This window comes from Fundulus heteroclitus, chromosome 21 (assembly GCF_011125445.2).
Source record: "Fundulus heteroclitus isolate FHET01 chromosome 21, MU-UCD_Fhet_4.1, whole genome shotgun sequence".
NCBI lineage: Eukaryota > Metazoa > Chordata > Actinopteri > Cyprinodontiformes > Fundulidae > Fundulus > Fundulus heteroclitus.
In genome coordinates, this window is record NC_046381.1 from 3,836,418 (window position 1) to 3,858,355 (window position 21,938).

The 21,938-nt window shown below is 41.1% G+C and overlaps 1 protein-coding gene across 5 annotated transcripts in view; it reads right to left on the bottom strand.

The window, feature by feature from the left end:
* Positions 1–21,938, bottom strand: part of dpp6a (dipeptidyl-peptidase 6a) — a 350,399-nt gene that overhangs the window by 158,167 nt on the left and 170,294 nt on the right. The gene's annotated exons all lie outside the window — the stretch shown is intronic.

Sequence of the window (21,938 nt, forward strand, 5' to 3'; positions counted from 1 at the left end):
TGTAATCTTCTGTCTTGGGTGGCAGCCCCTCCCTGGGCTGCCACCTTACCGTGGTGGAGGGGTTTGAGTGTCCCAGTGATCCTAGGAGCTATGCTGTCAGGGGCTTTAAGCCCCTAGCAGGGTCACCCAAGGCAGACAGGTCCTAGGTGAGGGACCAGACAAAGCGCAGCCCAAAACTCCCCTTATGATGAGTACGATTGTTGGACCTCGTGTTCCCTCGCCCGGACGCGGGTCACCGGGGCCCCACTCTGGAGCCAGGCCTGGAGGTGGGGCACGTTGGCGAGCGTCTGGTGGCCGGGCTTTTGCCCATGGAGCCCGGCCGGGCTCAGCCCGAAGAGGCGACATGGGTCCCCCTTCCGATGGGCTCACCACCTGTCGGAGAGGCCAAAGGGGTCGGGTGCAATGTGTAACGGGTAGCAGTGGAGGGCGGGGACCTTGGCGTTCCGATCCTCGGCTGCAGAAGCTGGCTCTTGGGAAGGATGCCTCCTGGACGCCTCCCTGGAGAGGTGTTCCGGGCACGTCCCACCGGGAGGAGACCCAGGGGAAGACCCAGGACACGCTGGAGGGACTATGTCTCCCGGCTGGCCTGGGAACGCCTTGGGATTCCTCCTGAGGAGCTGGCCCAAGTGGCTGGGGAGAGGGACGTCTGGGCCTCCCTACTGAAGCTGCTACCCCCGCGACCCGACCCCGGATAAGCGGAAGACAACGGACGGACGGACGGACGGTAATCTTCTGATTAATCAGGCCCAAAGTCAGCAATACCATCTACCAGCTTTATGGAGAAGCAAACTTTTTTTTTCTCGGTTCTTGACACCTGCCCATACGGCCAAAAGTATACCAATACCCGTATTCATTGTCAAATTTAGAAAAATATGTAAAAATTACACAAGCAGCGGTCCAACATTTCCAGCAACCCGAAAAAATACTTTTTTTTTTTACTGAAATAAGCACTACAAACGTTCACCATTTCAATTGAATTACTAATGAGATGCCATTGTAAATGCTTTAGGGGGAGTCCAGTTGGAATGAAATTCCCAAGATGCGACAGCAACAACAAAGTGAAACAAAAAGAAAGATCCTGAGCATGGCTGACAATTTACAATATTCTGCACGGACAAAGGCAGCTCCAGGTTTCCTTGGGCACGTTTTATGACTTCCATAAGACTTCTTCAGCTGACGTTTGACGTGTAAAAGAAACAGTCAGGACAAAGCAAGTCAGATCCACAGAAAAGGGCTCCACTGTGGTCGAACAAATGAGTGGACATGTAGAAAGTGGGCCTCTAAATAATTTGTTATTAATCCCTGGATGTCCAGTCTGCATGGGCACAACACAAATGGTGTTTTCATAAATCTAACCTATCTTAACCAGGAGCTTTAGTTTACATGCAGACTTGGAGGTTTGGACTTGTTCGCGTGGCAAGAGCCTGAATCAAAGATCAACATGCTGGCTCAAATTCATTTTTGCAGATAATTGTAACAAAAAGCAATCAAGCATTTGGAGGGAGTGGGCGGCTATAGGAGAAAAAAAAAATAGGGAGGTGGCCTTAAACAAAGTTTAGCTAGTTATAAAATCTTGAAAAGAAGCAGGGTAAAAAAAAATGTTAACACCAAATTAAATCTTAACAGCCTCCCGTGTCGTCAGCATTTCCCTGATAAGAACCCTGCGTCTTTTCATGGCTCGTTCCATTAATTACATCTGCGAGAGGTGTTGTACAATCCCCATTAAACACAGGGAGGAAATGACTTACTTTGATTTGTTCTGAGATGTACTTAGAGTTAATTAATACCCCACTCTCCAGTATGACTCCTGTATGCCGCAGGTTTGCCGCGGAATGTGCTGCGCTGTTAATTAAAGTCAGGTGGCGGCTGGGCGAAGTCAATTACCTCCGAGTCCCGAAAGAATATCTGTTTTTTCATGTGACCAGCATGACATGCAAGAAAAAAAAGAACGCCGTTCACAACAAAACATGGTCTCAGTGGAAATAAACCACTTTCAGATACCCTTGGATGAGATATCATTGACTTGTGAGTTGAAAAAAAAAGTGCTTTTGTTATTTATTTTCAATCAAGCTACGTCGCAGGTTAAGTTCTTTCCTTGTTCCCGTGAACAATTTGCGGATGTCCCCAGAGAAATTTATTCTGCTCTGTTTTGTAAATGAAGGATAATACAAGAATGACCGCAGAATAGTTCACTTTCTTTATACATTTGTAAAAGGGTGGTGAGATGTTACATTTGCCAACTTTGTCAAAAATGTAGTCGAGCTTCACCAATGCCACTTTGAGGCTAAACCTAAGCAACGGGAATCCGACATGCTCACCTTCCAGCAAAGCCAACCACTACAAGCAAATTAAAAACGGATTGGTTAAAAGAATTTCATTGTATACACATATTTGTGTCGCAAACGTAAGAATTGCCTTTGCATTCTTTTCGAAAAGCAGAGGTTTTGATCTTGGAACATTCTCCATGGCGGCCATTTTTGTTCAGGGGAGACCTGCAGTGCTTTGTTGTTCTAGGTTTCACCGTCACCTCCTGGAGGAGTCATAAGCCGTGTTTCCAATCAACGTTTCTTTCACTAGGCGCATTTTGAAGTATTGCTTTGGATAAGGTTGTTGGAAGCTGCAAAATTCAAAATAACTTAAAGGTTTTACGCTCCCTTGATGCGGTTTTGGCTTTTCTGACAAAAAGGTTAATGTGCTAAACTGGAGACGGAAACACATTTGCTGAATAAGTTTCGATGTAGCGAACATTTACCTTGCATGACTAATCAGCTGTTTATGCTGTTGTCATCTTTTACGGATATTCCCTTAACGCCCATAACACTTTATGTAGCCTGGTTAATTCACTTCAAGCCAGTAGCTGAAAACATGCCCAACTTGCATTTTCTCCTTTTTTTTGCAACATTTGAAAGGTTTGCTCAAATTTCACATGACAATTGGATAGAAGCATAGCAATAGATAAGCTCACGGAGTAATGTTGCTCGTCAGGCAACTCCTGGGAAGACTCGCCGCTGTTTATTCTTTTCTATAGGGTGTATTATTTGTGGATAATGGCTCTCACAAAGATACACTTGAGTCCTAAAGCCTTGGAAATGGCTTTGTGAGCCACGGTGGTTTGCCTTTTGAGATCTTCTAGCCTACTTCATGTTGTCAGACAGGTCCCATTTAAGTGATTTCTTGAATCTACAGGTCAGGCATTCATCAGGCCTGGGTGTAATTAGTAAAATGCTTCGAGAAATGTGGTAAATTACAGTTAATTCGTGATTTAAAAAGGGGCTATTTGTGTGTACCAACAGCTTTTTTTCCCTTGATGAAATAAATAATCTGAAAACAGCTTTTTGTGTTTGACTCTTTGTCTGACAAAAAGGAAAAAGCTCAGGGATGTCCGGTGTAGTAATTGTATATCTGATTACTTGAACACTTGAGGGCGGATTCAATAGAGTACTTGAAGCTTAAAATATTCAATAGCAGCAAGCCAGCAGTGGCAACATTACAATAGAAATTCTAATGTTTAAAATCTGTATTTTTTTTTCAGTTTGCCCCACAAATGTGAAAAACGAAAAGGCTACTGGGACTAAATCTAAGGTTGTGTGAATGAGGAAGAATAAAAGCTACCATGTCAACACACCACCACGCAAGCAGAGGCCCCAGCAACTCACTCTGCACTCTCCATCGTAAGGATGATGTATGAATCCCAAACAGCCTCTCAACAGCCAATCAATCAGCTCCAAACTAATGACGGCCACTTTCGGCCAATGCCCTTTGGCTCATGACTAATGTGGTCGGACTGCGGCAGCCGGGTAAGACAATAAGCACCCCTCAGTGATTTGTATTACAGTGAGTATACAAGCTACAGCGGACTGATGGTGACGAATGGACCAGACGTGGCGGTGATGAATGCTGCCGGGGTGGCTCCGTTTAAATACACGTTCAAGCAAAGTTGAGAATTAACTGAATGATTGTGGCAAACTGCCCGAGCAAATGGAGCCATCCACTCAATCCTGCCTCATCATTCCCACACCAGCCGCACCCAGCTGCCAACCTCCTGAACCAAAGGCACTTTTTTTTTCCTAATTAAAGCTTCAATGCACTCAATAATTGTCACTTTAATTTCTAAGTAATGAACATTTATTCTTTGTTTGACTCAGACAGCAGCTCCGGAAGAAGAAAAAAAATGGGCTTGCCGTATAAACAGAGATGATTGACGTTGCTTTAGGTGGCGTCTCCAATTAACCCGGGCAACATTCAAGTCCTGTCTGTGTACCAACGCTGCTTCAGAACAGCCAGGAGATTTCCTAACTGTCTCGACGGATATCTGGTGTCTTTTACGTGAAAGTAGTCAGCGTTCAATCCGTGGGCGAGGGGATCAAAAGAAAATGGATAAGAGAAAAAAAAAAGGAAGGAAGTTTTAGAGAGAGAGGTGTGGGGATGAGGAGGATCCGTGGATCTGAAAAGGCTTCAGAAATGATTTCATGGCTTGAACTGAAGTCTGAATCTTGGAAGCAAAAGCCAAACCCAGTGGAAGAACATTTTGCATTGTATCGTTTCAGCCGTTCCACAGACATTCAAAGGTTATTCTCCCTGGTCGACTGCAAGCTCTTGCATGCGACCATCCACTGGAAGGAAATGTGCCCCAATGCACCCATTGATAGAGAAAATAATATCTAAAAATACTTTTTTTTATAACCAGTTACAGACAGCCACACTCTGCCAGAAAACATTCTGCCACTGCATATATTCGAAGCCATCTATCAGCTTTATTTTATTCCTGCATCAATCCCTTCAATGCAGCTAGTCCCCAGCGCTGAATAAAGTAGACGTGTAATGGAACGGCTCAGAAACAAAAGGCTTTCCAGCTTTTTGTTCATGCCACGACTTTGTGGGCTTGAATATATTGAGAAAGCACTAAGGTTCTTTCTTAAAATGTGATTTTTAACCTTGTGTACAGCCAAAATAATCACTCTAGACAGAAATCAAGTGTAGTATAATGACTACATTGGCTCTGACATTACCCCAGAGGTCTGGAAATGGCGTGTTCAGAGCTGTGTGCTTCAGCTTTTCCCTTGTATTTGCTTGACGTATGATGGCAAGCATTAAAATATTGGAAGTAAGCAATTTCTTTTCCATCAGGCCCCCTTTGCTCTCTCCATGCGAATAGCCTACCTGCGCACTGTGACATTTCTTGGCACCAACATGCCGACAGACAGAGGATACATCAGCTCACAATTTTCCCTGTCAGCATACAGCACTTTCTGCCAGGCATGACTCACGAGCTGTCACACCACTCAGCTGCGAAGTATCAACAGAGTCATGCCTCTGTTTCCGGGAATAAGCTAAGGTGCACATCTGTGTTGGCGAAACGGTTTTCAGTTCACTTCTTATGAGCAAAATGTCTGTCCAGGATGGTCTTGCCGCGGCAAAATAAGACTCCTGGATGAATTCACTAAGTTGCACCCTTACTCAATGTTTGCACATCTTTTGCCCCTGCTGTCTGCTCCATCTGGGAGTCACATACCGAGTATACGCAGTAAATGAAAGCAATTTGCTGCCATCTAACTTTAAACATCACTAAGTGATCCAAAATGTCAAAGTGTCCAAAATGAAGCAGCTAGCTCCTTAAGTGGCAATAAAATGAGTCACCTGTTCAGGTCTGTCTACACTGGCTTTTAGTCCATTTCAGGTTCCAGTTTAAAATTGCATAGTTGGTTTTTTTAAAAAAAAAAGCCTAAATAGTATGGCTTGTCAGAACTTTTACACCATTACTCTCCAGGTTGAGGCACGGAATTTGAAAAAAGCAGCTACAGTTGAGCGACTCCAGATTCAGACTCAAAAGCAGCAGAAGCAGAGCTTTCTCTGAGGTATTCCCATATCATTAGTGGTTCTATATTATGCTAGCTTTGTATTTTTGTTTTTTTAAATCAGTTTTGCCAATAGGTAATTGCTTTTAGAGATGGCACATAAATAAATTGATTGTTTGGTAACTTTGCATCAGGTTGTGCTTCAAGCTCAAGCATAAGCATATAAAGAACTAAAGCTAGTGTCACAGTTTCCCCATCTTGCCACAGAAGGAGTCGTATCTAAAATCAGATTTTATGTGCGTCTAAATGTGAGGAAATTAGGCTTATTCTAAGAAACATTAAGTCCTATCATAGAACGTACAGTGCATGTGTATTAGATTGAAGGGTGTAAAGCATGTTACATTTGTAGCAATACTAGCACCTAGTTTTCTTATTCTTTTCTCCATACTTGAGTATCTAAAGATGGAAGTTCAAAGGCCCCCTGCACAGTGTATTGTGTGGTCAAACTAGCTGAATTAAGTCTCAGATGGAGCTTCTGTGACCAATCAGCACACCAAGGAGAGTTGAACCTTCATGGGTACAGACAGAGCATCTGCATAGTGTACCACAACATTCGATCATTGGACAACATCTGAGCAGCAGTGCTGCACATGTTTACGATTTATGTGGTGTCATATGGAGGCACGAGGATCAGAGTTCCGATCCTCGTGCCTTAAAATGTCCTAACACGGTGATAGAAATTTGTGGCAGACTAATGACCAAAAACTACGTGTTATACAGTCGAATACATAGAAGGCAATTTTGAAAGATTGTTCAAATAAAACTGCATTCTGCGTTTCCACTGTAGAAATAAAAGGCAGATAAACAATTGTGTGCCTGGGTTATGTCAGAATGAAAACATCTCAGGCACTCCTTATATTTTACACAGTTTTAGTGTTACAAAAAACTCAGATCTTGGTGAATCTGATGCATTTTTGCTCCTTCTGGGATTCCTAAAACCTCTAAATGGATGAATAATGCCCGATTAAATTGTTGGCAGCACAACATGGGATGTGTTTGTGTAAAATGGAAATATTGTTTGACAAGACTATAAAAAAAAGGGTTTGTGTTAAAAACAATACATTACTTGGGTCTTACAGTATTACCTTTGCAGAGCTCTTGGGGATGTCTAGATTGTTGGCAGCAAAATAAAACAAGCATCTTGGAGGTTTGTTGTGTTAGATTCTGCCACTCTGCTTCCCTGTGCCTGCAAGCTTTTAAATTTGCACAATTTGCTTTTGGAGCAGCAAGTTACTTCTATTTTTCTTGCTTTTTCCTGCGATTTAGGCTGGCCAGTCCACTGTTTTTCAAGTTAAACGGCCAATCTTGTTGCTTTTTTCTTTTCTTTTCTTTTCTTTTCTTTTCAAGCCTCCCGTTTCTTTTGTTGGATTTAAGTTTTAGGTCCCTGTGCTACAGAGAGAACCATGACCTTCACATAAAAGAAAATTGTTTTAAAAATGCCCTACAGCCCTCTGATCCAGGATGTCCTTCCTTGGATTCAATGCCTCTGTTGCAGAATTGAATTTATTGACTCTAAAACTGACAGATAAGGTTCATCTCTCCTCTTAAAACGTAATGCGGGAATGTGGATTATCGACTGATCTTTTGTAAAGTCTGCATTTGAACTTCTGTGCTCTTCTCTTATTGACTCTGACATTGACTATAAGACATCACTCCAGACTGCTTGAGAAACCTCTCGAAAATCATCCACTGTCTCCTGTGGCATCTTACTTTTTGCAACCTTCAGACTTCTTTTACCAGGTTAGTTCTTTAGAAACATAATATAAAACAGGAGTTTTAGATTTGGTTGGCTGTCTTTTCACCTCAAAGTGTTTTGAAACTCATGTCGTCCTCCCACTTCTCTCCATTCGTGTCATAATTTCAATTAATGGTGCCGCTAACCTTGTGTTCTAATACAATCAGCGGTTTTACTTTTAAGCCACATTGCCCAGCCCTAGTTGTAAGAATATGTTTTGGTCTTAGTTCAGCAACAACAAAGGGACATGGGTCAGTCTTGCTGTATTCTGCTTTAAAGTAAAATTTGCCAGATGTTTTTTTTTTTTATTTACTACAGAATGGAGATGAATGCAGAAACCTGATTGATGAAAGAGAATTATGTGTTGTACCAAACGTCTTTTTTAATGAAGGTTTTCTCTACAAAAATGTTGCCCAAAAAGATTAACAAAAAGACATCAACCACCTGTGTTTGGAGGCCAGATTCTTGTCATTCCTGGATTGTCTGGGGGACCGCATAAAATTATTCTGAGAGCCACCAATGGCCCTCGGCCCCACTTTGATCACCCCCGAGTCATCTATGTAGCAATTGTTATCATTAACCCTGTGAAATTTTATTGTTCTTTCTCCTGGAAAGTACGTCTGGCTCACTGTGCTTCGCTGTGTCTCCTTCCTGGAAAGAGCCTTTGAAGGAGTTATTACCACAGTTAGATTTTTTCATTCTTCATTTTTCCTAGTTGGTTTTTGTCCTTGTGAGTTTTTGAGTCGACCACGCACCGTTTTCTAAAAACCGCAGTTTGTCGAGACAGAAAATGCTTCTGCCCAAGGGTCCTTTTCTATTAAAAGGCAATAGTTGCTTTCCACGGCTGCACCATGAGGGATTGCTTTAAAATCAGTGCCAAAGCTTTGACCATTATTATTATATAACTTTTACCACTGTACTTTAAATGATTAAGTATATTGTACTGTACAATAATGCACGTTGAATGGGTATAATTGAATTTGACTACATGACTGGATTTCTTTAATATATAAACTAGACTGATGTTTAATCATCTGGATATCTTGAAATGGGTTCGATCTGTTGTCTTGAGAAAGTTACTTCAGAGCATATTTGTTTTTAATTCATACCTTTTAAAGAATCCAAAAACAATTACATTTAAACAATACCAAAAAAACAACTATGCAGATAACATGAAGCTTTTGTTTCAGAAAAAGCCTCATTCCATGATTAAATCAGGAAAATGAAGCAGAGGTTATGGTCAGCGGACACCGGTGGGATTTGGTCACCATCCAATGCCCCAAGGCAGCGATCCTTTTTGGACCTGTACTATTCAGAAGCATCAATGGTACAGAATAAATCATAAGTGCAAAAACAACAACATTTTGGCTCCCATAGGATCACTCCCTCTGCAGTACATCAGTAGTTTGTTGACTGTTCTATTGTAGTAATGTTTGTTGTGGAAAAACCACACAAGGAAATTTATTTTTTACCGATCCAATTCAATATACATACCTGGTGTGAACGTATCGGCTGTTACCCGATAACGATCCGATACTACTGTTGAATGAATTAAATGTATACCGTGCCGTGTCAGTGAAATCAACAGGCTTGGCGTTGTTTAAAAAAAGGTCTCTGTGTTCTTTAGCATGGTACTTTTGCAGTTTGCGGTGTTAAATTTACCAACTTTATCCCCAACCGCCTCAATTTTAACGTTGCAGATATGGTATATTGCAGTCGAACTTATTGGCTTATCAAGTCTGAAATGTTTTCAAACATCAGACTTGGTTCGGTCCGGCGCTTCCACGTTGTTGCTCTGTGCTAACTCATCACTAGCTGCGTAATGGTAAGCTACGTAAGCGCCATTGCACACATAGAATTGAAGTGACAAGATTGCTGTAACTGTATTGCTTTGTATGATATTAATAAAAAACAAATGACTTGATCGTAATGCTGGATAGGCGTCATTCATCCGATAACCGATCCAGTTAATTAGTCAATATCGGAGCCGATATCCAATCCGGGAATCAGATCGATTCATCTCCACTCATAATCTTGTCATTATAAGGAAAATAGCCAAAATATGTTTCCTGGCAGTGATCAATTTAAAAAAAAAAAAAATATTTTATATATATATATATATATATATATATATATATATATATATATATATATATATATATATATATATATATATATTGGCCCTATTGTAGCTACGCTACCTCGTGGCATAAATGGACAACTCCATTTGTCAAAACTCCACAGATCTTCTGAAGTTTCTGATGTCTGTTAAAGATGTTTTTTGACGTGTTGCTCTTGTTACTCATTTATGATTTATTTGAATTAATCACTATGGCACTAAAATTTTATTTTCTATGTGGTTTGCCAACTAATCCAAGACTAAAGGCTAAAAACTGTTTTGTGTGATGTTTATTTCTGGATTCTGCTCACATTTGAGGAGCTCCGACCCAATGTGCATGCCCTGCAGTCTGTTTGCTTACCGCTGATGGTGTTTAACTCATTTCGCTCCCATTTTCTTTTTCTTTTCCTCTCCCAAAGTTTAATAAAATAGTCTTAAAAACACCACAAAGACATCATCTTGTTTTTAAAGGGGCTCCATTGTCATGACAACGGCAGCTGCTTTGTGCTTAAAAAAAAAAAACAAATTGGATTTTCTCAGGATCCATGCTTTTTACTTTGCATCTCATAATACGCTTCGAAAACTGATCTGACTGTGAATAGCTACTTGAAATTATCTCCAAGCCCATCTGGGGAGAAAGGGAAAAAAAAAACACATTTCAGCGATGAAGAGACCGGCTTAAAGTGCAGCGCAAACCCGTTTTGGTTACTTTCACACAACCTAATCATAAAAAAGAAAAAAAAAGCTGTGATTAATGGCACTATCTCACGCGCTCTTTGAGGAGATGACAAGCGGCGGATGCCGCAGAACATCACTGCTTCAAGGACTGACACTTCCTGCTACACGGCGAATAATAACACACTTTCCACAGAGCACCTGCTCACACAGTTAAACCCCCATCACCCCTGAAAGGCCAGCATATGACTAACACGTCTCAGCAACCAGGCAGGAGGACAGCTCCCAATACCGATCCGGGCACCATTAAGAGTCAGACTGAGCTGAAATGGATTTCAGCACCACTAAATGGACAGCTCCTGCAGAGTATTTCACTGCCACGTCCACTACTCCTTTCAGCAGGAAAAGTGGGAACCTGGAGAGATACACGCCGGCACAATGCACCGCTCCTACTGCAGGAGGCGGCTGGGGCAGAGAGGCGAGAGGAAATGATCCCGAATGGGCCTCAAATGTCATCAGGCTCCTATCATTATTTTAAATTGGTGTGAAGGGTGAAGGCACGGGCCTGTATGGCGGTTTATATATAATAACATTATTATTTGGAATTGCTGTATTGAAGAACTTCCCTGTATTTGACAGGGGGGATGGGGGGAAGTTAGTTTAAAAAGAGTAACAGAGTTGGATAGAGAGTGGAAGAACATATTGGTCAGAAAGGCTTAGAAAGAAACTAGATTAAACTAAAGAATCAGATGAACGGTCCAGATATAAACAGCACTTTTAAGGCTCCTTCGAAGTTTGGAAAATGTTCACACTGAAGTCATGCTTCTTGTAGCTGTCACAAGGCATGTGGCATAATTCTGGATGGGTATTTGTCTAATCTTCTTTGAAAAGGTTGGATTTTAAGGCAAAAACGCAGCTGTTAAATATAGTCTGCAGATTTCCAGCACAGATGACGTCAATATAATGTCAAGGCCTACTTGATTTATTTCCTGAAAAGATTTGTTTTGTGCGAGGTCAAGTGGGACACTGTCGTGCAATGCACCATTATTACCCACAGTGCTGCGGTGCCATGGAGTGATGCTGTCGCCACCATGCATTAGAGTGTCTCCATTATTTGTTTTTTTTAAACAGTTTGAATTTTTTTCCCATTAAGATGAAAGATCGATTGGACTGCCCAGGAGGAGTTCTTTAAAAGCACCTAAGCTCGAGACTTCAGTGAACATGAACAGCAACGTCCCCTTGGACCGAGGCAGAGCCAATCAAGAAAGCATCCCCTCCTTCAAAGTATTCGCCGTCAGGCTGAAGAGTAAAGGTTGAGTTGTTAGGGCACACGACAACACGTTTGGAGGAACCATGGTATCATTTTCAAATCAAAACAACTGAAACACCTGCCAAGCACATTATTGGAAAGCATCGTTGATGTGGGGCTGTTTCCCCGCTGGCGGTGCTGGTGCAGCGCACACAGTTGATTGGTTTACAAATGGGGAGGACTACCTTCACGTTTTTTTAATGTACATCTCAAGTCAAAAGCTTCTTGGTCGAAACCTGAACTTGCAACCTCACTGCAGCTCACTCTGGAAACATTAACAGCCTCCTGTCAGGTGGTGAAGTGCTCTGAAGACTTTATGACAAAGCCATCTGAACCCAGAAGAAAGCTGCCGCTGCTGCTTTTAGACGCATCCCTGATTTAACTCATTCTGACCAAATTATTAGTTAATTATCTCTGCGGAACTTTAGGTGGCTTGAATCAGGGACACATTTGAAAGATGCTGGTCTCTGACCTCTGAGAACTGGAGTTTGAGACCCCTGCTCTAGGTTACAGATTACAATGTGGACATGGCATGTGGTCAGGCAGTTACACTTCCTGCTCGACAGGCAGTACTCCTGCCAGAGTTCATCCTGTTCTCTGCAGCAAGGCACAGCAGGGAGGATAAACATGCACAAAGTAGCTAGAACTGAAAAAAAAACAACATTTATATATTTATAAATGTTGTTGTTTTATCTCTCTCTCTCTCATATATATATATATATATATATATATATATATATATATATATATATATATATATATATATATATATATATATATATATACACTCAAGGTGCCTTGAAACAAGGACTGAGTGGCCATATTTTCCATTCCAGTTTCAGACCTGTGTTTTTTTAAAGTTTATGAGAAGAGCAAGTATGCTAACTACAGGAACACTAATCAAAAATGTTATACCAAGGACACTTTCTCAAAAAGGTTATTAGGAAAACCGAATTAGTTCATTTTTGGAGCACTCTCTTGGTTTAATTTTTCATATTTAAAGATATGGGCAGAAAATATTTCACTGATCTGTGAGAGAAGACATTTAAGTATTTTCTTGCTCAGTGTGAACATGCACTAGACTGCAACACATTAGACAACATACATTTTAGTTTATGTGATTGAGCTGATGGAAATTCAGAACGGGAGGTTTCCTTGCTGGAACAGACATTCAGATAGAGAGTTACAATGAATCCTTCAGATCAGGTCAAAAAATATCTGCATATTTGACTCAAACTTAAGTTTCAGAAAGCTTATAAAAAAAACACTTTCTCATCCAATGATCTTTCCCAAAATGTGACCGTTTCTTCCTCAGTCCAATTGACAGGCTTTAGTTCACACTATTATGACGTATAGGATACATTGTTGTAATCCTCTGCTTTCTGGTCTTCCTGGCAGAACTGCAGCTCCATTAGAGCTGCTTCAGAACTCATCTGTAAAAATGCCAAACCCATTGGTTTGGCATTTTCACAGATGAGTTCTGAAGCGAGTTCACATCCCACTGATTTTAAAGTCTCTGCATTGGCTGCATGTCCATTCTACTCTTACTGGTATTTAAAACCCTAAATGGTCTGAGCCCACCCTACCAGATTAGCTTTAGTCCTCCCCTCTGTGTCTGCTGGAAAGTGTCCTCTGGTGTTCCCCAGCGTGAAAACTAAAACATAATAGCATTTTTCTTTCTACGCCTTCCTGAAGACACGAGGGCAGCAGAGATTTCAGAGTTTTTTTTTTTTAAAGTAAATTAAAGATGCTTCTATTCAGTCTGGCTTTTATATAAAGTTTAGAACTAATTATTATCTCTCAATATTTAATTCCTTTCGTTCAGTGATGCCTATTAACAAGTTTAGCAACTTTTTTTAATATTCTTGGCAAGAACTGGCATGTTTTTCAACAATATTAATGCTTTAGACTTTAATGTTTACTATTTCTGTTTTTGTAAGACTATATTTGCAAACGCACCTCAAAACTAGTCTGAAGGCACACAGGATGTTGGTCGATGCATGTTCTACACATAAAAAGGATTGTGTCTGAAGCGCTTTGCTGCCACCCAGTGTTCAGAGTGTGAACCACACCCCATATTGTCACTGCGTCACTAAGCTGTGCTCACAAAACCATCAACACAATGGAAGAGCAATGACTGCATTGATACAGCAAGTCCTAAATTCTTTTATAAACTGAATTTATTTTATATATCTTTTTTGTATAGATAGATAGATAGATGCTTATGGTTTTGGTGTGCCACCTGGTCATCTCCTTAAAAAGGTTCCAGTTCTTTAACTGGATACATACACCCCTAAAAGCAATTGAAAGGTGACTAAATATCCAAAAACATGGCCAAGGGTACACAGATCTGACAAGCGAGTACCACAATAATCCCTCAAGCCTGAACAACCATTAAACCTGCTGGTGTTTACAGCGAAGCAGCAAGAACATGAGCCATGCCAGTGCTTTTTCAATTGACAATGACAAATGTTTTCACTTTTTCACAGAAAAATACCCACAAAGTCTGCAATGTCTGGCAGAGTAAATCACAGCACTTAGAAACGAGGGACTTTTCCCTTTTGTTTCGTGAAAATTAAAACTTCTAGTCGGACCTCATTCCCTCGCAGCAAACGCCAAGCATTTTCCAGAAGGTGGCCTGCAGAAAAGCAAGTGTCTCCATATTAAGTAGGGCTGCAGGTCAGTAGAAAAGCTTGTACAAAGAACACCAAGCGTAGCGTTCTTAATCTGTTGCAAGGAGCTGCAATTAATCATTGCTTCATTTTAGGGACCGTTACCCTTTATGGTTGAAAACCACCGGGCAAAGATACAGATTATTCTCGCACAACTTCATTGTTCTGGATCAGTAAGATGAGAAATCATTTGCATTCCCATACAAACGAAGTAAAAAGAATATTCCTGTTTGAAACTCCAGCATTATGGTATCTTGCAGCAATAAACAACAACTTCATTTCATCAGAACATTAGGGTGAAGCTCGGAGTCTTGCAGTTAAAGGTGACCCCGAGGCTGTGGAGCACATTTTATAAATTCAAAGACAAAAACAGGGATCTGGGAGCACATTTGTATTATGCGCTGCGCCGGTTTTCGCCTGTGTTGCTCCCCCGGTCTCTTGACCGTGATGAATCACATGCAGAGCGACCATTTGTCACAGAGGGCCATGTGTCCTTTCATCACACCAGGTCTCCCCTCGCTCCGTCTCACTCTCCCACTCACCTCTCATTCCTTCAACCTCCGTGGTGGTTTCATTCCTCACGGAGAAAAAAAGCAAAAAAAAAAGCAGCTTTGTCGTGAATTTTTCACCACGCTTGCCTCTGAGTCTGTATTAGCTACGCCCCTTGGTTTCCCGTAGGGGCCGGCGGAGCGTGGTGGAGCCGAGTTAGATGTGGAGCTCGCCGGGGTGCTCTCTAACCTAACTAAATGAAGAGCGGCTCACTATGGAGGGGTAATTTCCACTAGTGGGACACAAACTACATGGAAAGACTTTAACCGTGGAAGCATGCCGCATGGGCTACAGATACCCCAAGGGGAGATTCGGGTATCTATGACTCCAGAGTCCCCCAGAAAGCATTTCCTACAAAACAATAACTTGTAAAACTTATTTGCACTGCTTGAACTGTTCCATGCTGTGTCATTTTACAACCACACTTATTAGATCTTAAGAGACAGATCGACAAAAGTGTTGCGTGCATTCAAATTCAAAGGCTGCAGAGGCAAGCACAGGGGGACTAGGCAAACATGTGGAAAGGATGTGGCCTGGTTAGATGAGACCTAAAACCTACACTATGCTTTAAATCATTCCCACAATGCAACATGGAAGTAACAAGATGGATGGAGCTACGTCTGGCAATACTAGAAAAAAGCCTGTTGGAGGCTTTAGCAGACTCGTACAGAGGTTAGCATATAACCTGAACTGCAATGTGATGGTTTGAATGAAAGCATAGCGATATGAATGGTCTAGTCAAAGTCCAGACATAAATCCAGTTGAGAAGCTGTGGTAAGACTCAGAAATCTGAGATGCTCTCGATCCAACCTGTCTGCGCCTAATCTGTTTCACAAAGAAGAATGGTTAAAACTTTTAGTCTCCTTATGTAAAAAGGATGTAGAGAAAATAGCCTGAAAAACGTGCAGCTATAATTGCAGCGAAAGGCGGCTCTGCAAAGCGGCTCTGCACAGGGGGGGGATGAATACAGATGCACAGCACACCTTTCAAAATATTGAAAGGTGTGCTGTGCATCTGTACGAATGAAAAAAAAAGATGTGAAAACCATGCATTCTCTTCTTTCCACTTCACAACTGTCACATAAAAAAAAAAACAGAGGAAACATTGAGCACTGTTTTTATCGCAGGATTAAATGTGAAAAAAGTTCAAGGAAAGTGAATACATTCAAGGCACCGTACACCAGAGCATATAGGCAGGAACGCTACCAGCAGAACTGTTGAAGGTCCTGCCGCTCCAGCAGAAGTCCACTTCACCACGGAAGGTTTTCCTCAACATATGAATATCAATGAACCTTAAAATCAATGAAAACAGAACGTGCATTATTTGGCCTACAGGTTCAGTACTGCTTTCAAATGGGAACACTCTTAAAGGGATTATACCTGTGATGTGTAGAGTGATGTAATGCTGCCCCTTCCCCACCTGTTGCTGCTCATAGCACGTCAGCTGGCTAACACAAGAGAATATATATTTCCATTCCTTACAAGGAAGTGAAATTCATCTGAATGGAAATACGTTTGATTGTTCAAAACAAACAGAAAAGGTTTGAGCTGTTGCAGCAGAAGGAGCACCGCGGACCACTCTAGGTCGGATAAGGTTTTAAAAAGTCAGAGCCGTGATTTTACAAAGTCACGTAGCATCCATATTTCAAGGATAAAATTACAAATAACTACCTTTATCTCATTACCTTGAGTAAATATATCAAACAGCTCATGAACAGTGGTCAGTTTTTCTTTTCTTTTTATTATTATTATTATTTGTGAGTCGAAACTTAATGGCAGCAAAAGCATAAAATTAACACAAATAATAAAAAAAATTGAAAGGCACAGTGATTTTATACACTAGAAACACGTTGATTTTGCGATCATAACCTTAATTTCCTCTTACAGCCACAGAGGTTGAGTTTTTTTACATGCCTTGTAGTTTGCAGTAAATGAAATGTGGCTAAGAAGATAAGTTTTAATCATTTTGATGTCTCATATTGGTGAAAACCATTGTACCCTGGGTAAATTGACACCTGATGGACACACAGAGGTGGAAATAAAATACTGGCAAATTAATATATTAATTTATATTAATATATTAATATAATTATTATAGGACTGAAAAGCCCCTCTAAATGCTGGTTACTGGGAATCACTCTACTGATCGAATGTCACGAAGCAGGGCAAAACATCTGGAAAGCAGAAGCTCTAGCCGTATTCCAAGAAAACAAAGCAGATCTGCCCCCCCCCCCATTTTCACTTCAGCATCTCTCTCTCTCTCTCTTCTGCTTTGAAGATGAAACAAATCGCCCCAAATCACGATCTGATTCGGGAAGGTAATTATACAAGCAAAAGTCCTCCAGATATTCAGCCTGAACCCGCGGAGATGCTCTTTGTATGAGAACGATTTGAAGGTGAAATATTAAATATCTGAAATATGAAAGGTGAGGTTGCTAGGAGGGGGGGATGCTCCCTTGAAGCAGGCAATAAAACAACTCATTAAAACTTCTCGTCTGCCAAGACAGAAGATAAGGAACTGGAAAGGAAGGGGGGGCAGATTCTCAAAGACAAACGACAAGACTTCAAAATACCCCCCTTTTTTATCAGGCTTTTTCAATGTCAAGCCTACTCTGCATATCAGCAATAACAGGGATTTTAATAACAAGGACTGTGCCTGAAAAAAGTCGATAATAGATTACAGATGACGAGGACTCGCTGTGTACAGGTGCATTCAGAATGACACTTCTTAAATGGAGCAATCAGCGCTCGAGATGTCGAGCAGCACAATTATTGACCTTGTTCTGAATACCAGCTAAGATGAATGCATGCAGACAGAATTACCGCAAAACCAATTTCAGATTTGGTAAAAAAAAAAAAGAAAAAAAAAAAAGAAAAGAAAAACACTTGACAAAATGCAGGGAGTTTACACCGTCACTTAAAAGCCTTCCTCGACCAGAGAGCGAGAGCGTCTCTTTCTACTCCATGTAAGTAGATGCTCGATTCCCACAATTCATGCAGGTGTGACGAAATGCACACAGAGCCTGGTTACAAAGAGATGCAGAAGGCTGCTGGGGATCAGAAACTCCAGATACAATACGGGAATCAATCCAGGGGTTGCCAAAGTCCTCAGATGTGGCGGGTTTACACTGTTTCATAAGTTTTGGTTATAAAAGGAGACTTCGTATAATTCCAACCTGCTTAGGTGGAAGAAACACCAAAAGTCAAGACATTTCTGTTTGGTCAGTTTTGTTTGTTGGTGTAACAATGCAACCTGGCAGTAAATCTTCAATTATTGCAAAGCTTGTAAGTGGTACCACCAATAATTGTTTTTCGAAAGTGTATCTGTGACTTTAACAGCAGGAGTTTCACATGTGTGTCTTGCCCATGAAAAGCCTACCAAATCTAATCTGCTCATGCTCCACAGCTCTTGGTGGATGCCAATATTTTTAACCTTCATCTCACAGTAGATGAACTTCTGTTCACAAAAAAAAAAAAAAAAAAATCTCAAATACCTGGGCTAATGATTGGACACACTCTGAAAAACATCTCTGAATGTCTTGCCTAAGGTTTCTACCTTAGGATGAGCTGCTATTTTAAAGCATATCTGATTGTTTTCCCCTAAGACTGGTCACAACATGAAGTTGGAGATGAACACTGGATTCCTTTTCTTGGATTTAGTTTTAGAAAAGAATACCTGATGTGAGAAGGGATGTAATCGCCATGCTAGATGTATGATTCTTAAGGCAATGAAAAACATTAAAAACAACCTGTTTCCAGCACAAACACATTGTTTTAGTCAGTCGAAGGCAGGGCCGGTCCAACCCGCCATGGGGCCCAAAGTGAAATTAGATTTTGGGGCTCACTATTTCTGCCGATAATATGGACCTGTCAAACATGATGATGTTTTAACTATGTTTGATATCAAACCAAAACAAAAACACAACTTTAAAGCCAAAAAAACCCCAAACATATAGGGTCAACCCAGACTTGTTTACACAATTAAACAGGGAAAAGGAAAAACACATGAAAACTAAACAGAAAAATAAAATTATTAATCTGATTTACAAACTCCTCTATATAATAAAATGGTCCGCAAAATAACCCATGTAATACAAGAGAAGTCAAAAAGTTACTTTAAAGAAAAACAAAGCAATACTCCAAAAGAAACCCTCTAATTGGTAGAACCCAGTCAGACAATCGGTGACATCATTCAGACATTTAAGCAGGAAGTACTGGGCCGGCCCCTCCCATACTCCTGCCGTGCTGCAGATCTACAGGGGTTGGACAATGAAACTGAAACACCTCTTATTTTAGTGTGGGAGGTTCCATGGCTAAATTGGACCAGCCTGGTGGCCAATCTTCATTAATTGAACCAATAAGAGCAGAGTGTGAAGGTCCAATTAGCAGGGTAAGAGTACAGTTTTGCTCAAAATATTGCAATGCACACAACATTATGGGTGACATACCACAGTTCAAAAGAGGACAAATTGTTGGTGCACGTCTTGCTGGCGCATCTGTGACCAAGACAGCAAGTCTTTGTGATGTATCAAGAGCCACGGTATCCAGGGTAATGTCAACATACCAGCAAGAAGGACAAACCACATCCAACAGGATTAACTGTGGCGCAAGAGGAAGCTGTCTGAAAGGGATGTTCGGGTGCTAACCCGGATTGTATCCAAAAACATAAAACCACGGCTCCCCAAATCACAGCAGAATTAAATGTGCACCTCAACTCTCCTGTTCCCACCAAAACTGTCCGTCAGGAGCTCCACAGGGTCAATATACACAGCCGGGCTGCTATAGCCAAACTTTTTGGTCACTCGTGCCAATGCTAAACGTCGGTTTCAATGGTGCAAGGAGCACAAATCTTGGGCTGTGGACAATTTGAAACATGTATTGCTCTCTGATGAGTCCACCTTTACTGTTTTCCCCACATCTGGGAGAGTTACGGTGTGGAGAAGCCCCAAAGAAGCGTACCACCCAGACTGTTCTTGTCTGGGTGGTACTTGTACTAGATGGGCGTGTCACTGCCAAGGACTACCGAACCATTCTGGAGGACCATGTGCATTCAATGGTTCAAACATTGTATCCTGAAAGAGGAGCCGTGTATCACAATGACAATGCACCAATACACACAGCAAGACTGGTGAAATATTGGTTTGATGAACATGAAAGTGAAGTTGAACATCTCCCATGGCCTGCACAGTCACCAGATCTAAATATTATTGAGCCACTTTGGGGTGTTTTGGAGGAGCGAGTCAGGAAACATTTTCCTCCACCAGCATCACGTCGTGACCTGCTGGCCACTATCCTGCAAGAAGAATGGCTTAAAATCCCTCTGACCACTGTGCAGGACTTGTATATGTCATTCCCAAGACGAACTGACGCTGTATTGGCCATAAAAGGAGGCCCTACGCCATACTAATAAATTATTGTGGTCTAAAACCAGGTGTTTCAGTTTCATTGTCCAACCCCTGTACATGGGACAAACAATAGGGAGTAAAAAAGTAAACAAATATGAATATACTTGGAAACCAAATAAACAAGTTCAACCAATAATCCAGTAGGAGCTTTAACCTAAACATAGATGGAAACTGCAACTTAATGCTAACACAAACAAACCCGGGATAGTAAGTGGAGCAGAGCTGCAAACTAATGTTTAAATTTAAGCAATATGGCCAGCTACAGAAAGTAGATGAATCAGAAATAAGAATGAGGGACAAATGGTGAACACAAACTGAACCACTTTGTCACAAACTGGACCGTTAAAGGTCACTAGTAAATTGATTTTCCTTTAACAGCCACAGAAATCTCTTTGACAAACATTACATTACCAAGACATACAAAAGTACCTTTATCTTGTTTTTTTAATTTTATTCCTCTTTCTTTTCTCTACCCCTGACAGATACTCTATGTCTTTGTTTGCAGCATAGTTTTGCCTACTTAAAAATTATTTTGTTGCATGTATAAGTAAATATGCAGAATTTTACAATGAAATTGTGTTTTTTTGCTACTATAATCACATAGAAATCATTATACACACACATAATTTATTTTTGTTATTAGTGTGTTGCTATTTTTATTATTGTTCATGGGGGGCTCATAGTGGCCCTGGGGCCCTAAGCAGCAGCTCAGTTTGCTTATAGCCTTGGGCCGGCCACAGTTGAAGGCCTGGTGGTGTTTTGTTTCAGAGAATTTCCAGGGGCCCTGGCCCCTGTCGGCCCCTGTCTAGAACCGCCCATGCAGTGTAGATGCCCTGTTTCTACCTGGTATCTCCAGTTTCATCCCCCCTATAATCACATGGCTCAGTCCATATACTATTTAAGTTTTAAATACCAACACAGTAACTAACAATGTAGATGATGGATCATATTCTGTGGATATTTCTGTAAATCAACCATCGTGCCAGTTTATCACTCATGTAAAGTTTTGTTTCTTTACTATGTGAAGCCAGGCTTTCTTTGTGCTGCATGTGGGAAGCTCACCCTGCCACGGCTCAGACTTTCAGTCTACCTTCAACTGTTCTGATCAAAGTAGACAGGTTTTGTGCCGGCCTATTGAAACCCTTCCCCTGGTTCAGTGTCTGGCTACGGTATACATGACAGACAAGTGATTCACATCAGACAACCAAACAGCTGGTTTGCTGCTTGAGATGTGAAGTGGCTACGGCTGGGGACGGATGGAGATTTGGTTCCGAGCACTCAGTAAACTGACCTTTGTCAATGCTTGGTCTTCTGTTCCAGCTTTCTATGAGGAAACATGGGAAGTCCTGCACAATGTTATGGCCCCTGTGCTGAAGACGTCACACTGAATCGGTTTCTTATGATGATATTCTCTGACAGAGAAACCAACTTCAAAAGAGACCAATTTTAGTTGTTAGCTTTACAGCTTTACACTAAAAGTGATTTAAAATTTATGGTGTGGCACTTTTAGTTTCAGCCATATTAAGACAGGATCACAGTTTTCATCTGACAGTCTGCAACCTGCAGTTCCAGAACCACAACTGGCTCTTTAGCTTATTTAATATATTTAAACAGGAAATA